The sequence below is a fragment of the Pseudophryne corroboree genome (genome assembly GCF_028390025.1).
Source record: "Pseudophryne corroboree isolate aPseCor3 chromosome 3 unlocalized genomic scaffold, aPseCor3.hap2 SUPER_3_unloc_4, whole genome shotgun sequence".
NCBI classification, from domain to species: Eukaryota; Metazoa; Chordata; class Amphibia; order Anura; family Myobatrachidae; genus Pseudophryne; species Pseudophryne corroboree.
In genome coordinates, this window is record NW_026967530.1 from 3518286 (window position 1) to 3522433 (window position 4148).

A 4148-nucleotide genomic window follows, 5' to 3' on the forward strand; every position below is an offset into this window, starting at 1 on the left:
TACCTGCAGTACCCGGTATTCCCTGGTGGTCTCCCAACCAGGTACTGACCTGGCCCACAGTGCTTGGCTTCCAAGATCAGACGAGGTTGGGCATACTCAGTATGGTTTGACCGCAGGTAGATATATCCCACACTGAATGACACCAGGAATTCTGTATCATATATCCTGAGAGGATTGTCTCTGGTATTCTCCTGCACTTGAGAATTAATATTAGGTCTACTGGGTCTTGGCTTCAAAATGTGAACCGTTGAGGTGCCACCTCTGTTGCATGGTAGGTCTTGAATCCCATATGATGATGGCTATTGGTCCTATGGAAACCAGAGCGATCACAGGTTTTTGTCAAAAAATGTCAAGTGGGGCTTCCCAGGTTGGTGGAAGTCCTGATAACGGTGTGGCCCTGCTAGGAATTGGAGGGGTGGAGTAACTGAGAGAGAATGAAACAAAAGAGAAAGAGAAAAGAAAAAAAGAGGGATCAGTTTGGAGTGACACACCACTTCTGTTTTTTGATCATCTGCCTGGGCATCGAATGAAAAAATGAGAGGGTGGGGTGAGACGAAACTGAAACCGAAGAAAGCAAAGGGGGGCACTTCTACTGTCCTGTTTTTTAACAATGCGGTGCTCTGTTGCCAGATTGCATTGCAGAGCCCCCACAATGGTTTAAACAGAATGAGAGGGTGTCCCAGAAATCTGTTATGATTAATATAGATTATTGTTGCTTAAGGGACTGTTGATATTAATCTATAATAAATCACATGTGTTGTATATTGTACTGAAATAATACTCTCTAATGAGTCATGTGTAGTGAACACTGTTTGAAAAAAAACAATGGTGACAAAAGCGATATACAACTTATTTTGAATATATGATGTATCCAAAAAAGAGTCCCTTATATATAATCATGAAAACAGTAATAGGTAGATACTGACATAATAATAATGAAAAACGGACCCTAGAGCTGCTTTAGCTGTTAAAGATATAAATGTCTCCACAGTTGTTGATGTAATTGACAGAAAAATATGCCTCTGATAAATGCTGGTATATGCATATGTCCCTTGTTAGTTCATACATGCGGCTGTCATGATAATTACAAAAAACAACAAAGAGTCCGTGGCAACTCGAAAATGGTGTTGCTTCAAAGAGAAACCCAGAGACCTACTGTTACATGGAGGGGTAAAGTACACCCTCAGGTAGCTGGACGCAGCCTCTAAAGTGTCCGTGAAGAAAGGTGAGCCTGGCAAGGAGACGCCGGTGTCCGCGGTCCGCCGACCGGAAGTTCGGAGCACCGGACCGGAAGTGACGTACGTTTCGCTCGGTGGAGCTTGTTCACTGGGTGCCTGCTCCCTGGCTCCCTCGTACCTCCTTATAAAGGCATAGTGGGTCCAATTAATTGGGAATGATTACAGTGATTGACTGGTTAAAGCCGTAATAAGGTCTTGTAACATGAAGGGGAGTATTAATGATTGTGAAAAACCTATGAATTGCGGCATTGAATGAAAAACAATAAACTTTGTTGAAAAATATTGAGAAATAAATATAATAAAAATAAAAAAAAATAAAAAAATAACAAATTTAAAATTAAAAAATATAAAAATAATAAAGTGGGACCTGTAGACCGGAGAATATGAACTAATGTGTGTAATTGCAAACAATTATACCTGATTGAATATTGATAATTGGACTGGTTGCATTGTGAAATTAAGTAAACTCACAGGAAGGAATTAGGTTTAAATGAGATAAGCTAAATTATGGTGTCATTTGTATGCTTGGGCTATTATTGGGTAAATATATTGTTGTAATAATCAAGAATGATTCAATATAGAAGTGAACATAATAATAATGTATACGCGCACGGGGGACCATGAGTTCTAGGTGCATATATATCTATATATCGGTATGCACATATATACATAATTATATATGAACCGGCCTCCATACACCTGAACATGCACCTATAAATTTGCATATGTATGGGGGCGTGGCTTCACGGACATGGAGTAGCTGCTTCTGATCGGCGCTCTCCGTCTCCATTATCCTGAATAACATATCCTGATCTCCCATCTACACCCTGAGAGGCATTTATGCTTGGGGGAACTTGCCCTGCCTGTGGTGTTCGCACTTCTGGAGGCATACGGCGGCTGCCGCGGCAATGCGGGCCTGAAGAGTGTTGCCGGGTTCACAGCGCGGGAAGGAGCCGGCGCCATTACAGGAGGAAGACGCTGCAGCTGCGGCTCGTGTATAGAGCGGCGCCGGACACAGCAGAGGTCGGGGACAACGGACGGAGTTACCAACTCGGAGGCCTGGAGGGGTAAGGTTAGCGGTACGCTTGGGCTTTGCTGTGCCTCCCCCTTAGACCAAATCATGACGCCTATACGGCCCGTGCCTGCTGCCGGAGACTACTGAGGGGGGGAGGGAGCCCCATGTCTATGCTGGGCTACGCATTGCCCTGGCCCCAATAACCTCCTGCACGCATGTGACTGCTCTTCTGCTGGGACCCGCACCCCATAAGTCTGTATCCTGGACGGCGGCGTGAAGTGCCGTCAGTTTACTCACACAGTGTCTGTATACCTTTGCAGTGGGGCTGCTTGCTCCCTTCTGACTGGAGTCTGATATTTATCCTGCAGAACTTTTTCACTATTTTATTATATACTATCAACTTTTGCCTGGGAGCTTCTTTTTACACTACAGTATAATGGTGAAACCACAGCAATCTGCTGCTGCTAAGCTAGAGAAGTATTCCCGGTCATCCACTCCTGCCCGTAAAGAGGTGACTCCTGACCGCACCCCCTCCCCTCCGCCTAAATCTCTGAGTGACTTGGCCACCTCGGACGCTTCTCCTGATGCTGCCCTACAGAAAGTTCTGGAGGCCGTGGCGGCAAGCGAGGCCAGTTTGGCGGATAAAATTGGTCAAGTACAATCTGATCTATCTATTATACATCACGACCTTCAACGGGTCCGGGAACGGGTAGGAGAGGTGGAAGCTCGCACTTCCTCCCTTGAGGACTCAGTTAAGCCACTGGGAGCCAAGATTACTAACATTACCGCCCAAATGACGGATGTACAACACAAACTGCTCGATATGTAAGGGCGCTTGAGAAGATGCAACGTGCGTTTTGTGGGCCTCCCGGAGCGCGAGGAAGGCCAGGCTCCTGAAAAATTTGTTGAAAAATGGCTCACTGACAGCTACGGGATGGAATCCTTCTCACCTTTTTTCACTGTGGAAAGGGCTCACCGGGTTCCCTTCCGTCCTCCCCCACCGGGGGCGCCTCCCCGCACCCTGATAGCTAAGCTCCTCAACTACCGTGACAGGGATGCTCTACTGCGACTGAATCGTATTAAGGGTCCACTGTTATGGAATGGCTCCCGTGTATCCATATTCCCTGACTTTGCGGTGGAAGTCCAAAAGAACAGGGCCCCGGTTAAGAGACGTCTTCGTGAACTCAACATATCCTATGCCATGATGTTCCCTTCTAAGTTGAGAGTTGAGAGTTGTGGTAGATGGCGAGGCGAAATTCTTTACCACCCCTCGGGAGGCCTCTGTGTGGCTGGACACTGCTAGGCCGGCCAGACGGGCTATGGCAGAAGATTAAAGAGGACGCATGATTGCTCTTTTGCTAAGGACACTTTCTTACACAACTCGACACCTATTCCTGTCTGCTATTCATGTGGGGGCAGATGGGGTGTATGTCACGTTTGGGTCACCTCTCCCTGTTTGTTGAATTTACTATGTTTGATAGGGGCTCTATGCCATGCCCCCTTAGTGGTGGGAGGCTGGGTGTTGGTTGCAGGGAGACCTGCCTGAGAAGGTTGGACTCATTACTGGTACACTTAAGGGGATTCTTGGGTTTAGGAATGGCCTGAAGGTTTTGCTTTACGCCAGGATGCAATGCCACATAGACCGTTTTATGTGGGGAAATTTTTTCTTGCCTAATGGGAGTATGTTTTAAATGTACGGAGGGCGCTGTGACATGTCTAGTCGTCACTGTATTTTTTGCCCGCCAGTTCTTTGCTGGGTAGTTAGGATTTTAGAGAGTCTTTTCTAGTAGACGGGGGGTGGGGATAGTTTCTTGTTGTAGGGATCCAAGTATGCCAATGTTGGGGGTGGTATACAGGGTGGGGAGGGTGGGATTTGGGAGTAGAGGTACCTTGAG

The 4148-nt window shown here is 46.6% G+C and overlaps 1 pseudogene; it reads right to left on the minus strand.

Moving 5' to 3' along the window:
- LOC134984210 (5S ribosomal RNA) lies at positions 1–118 on the minus strand (annotated as a pseudogene).
- Between the last annotated feature and the right edge of the window lie 4030 nt (positions 119–4148).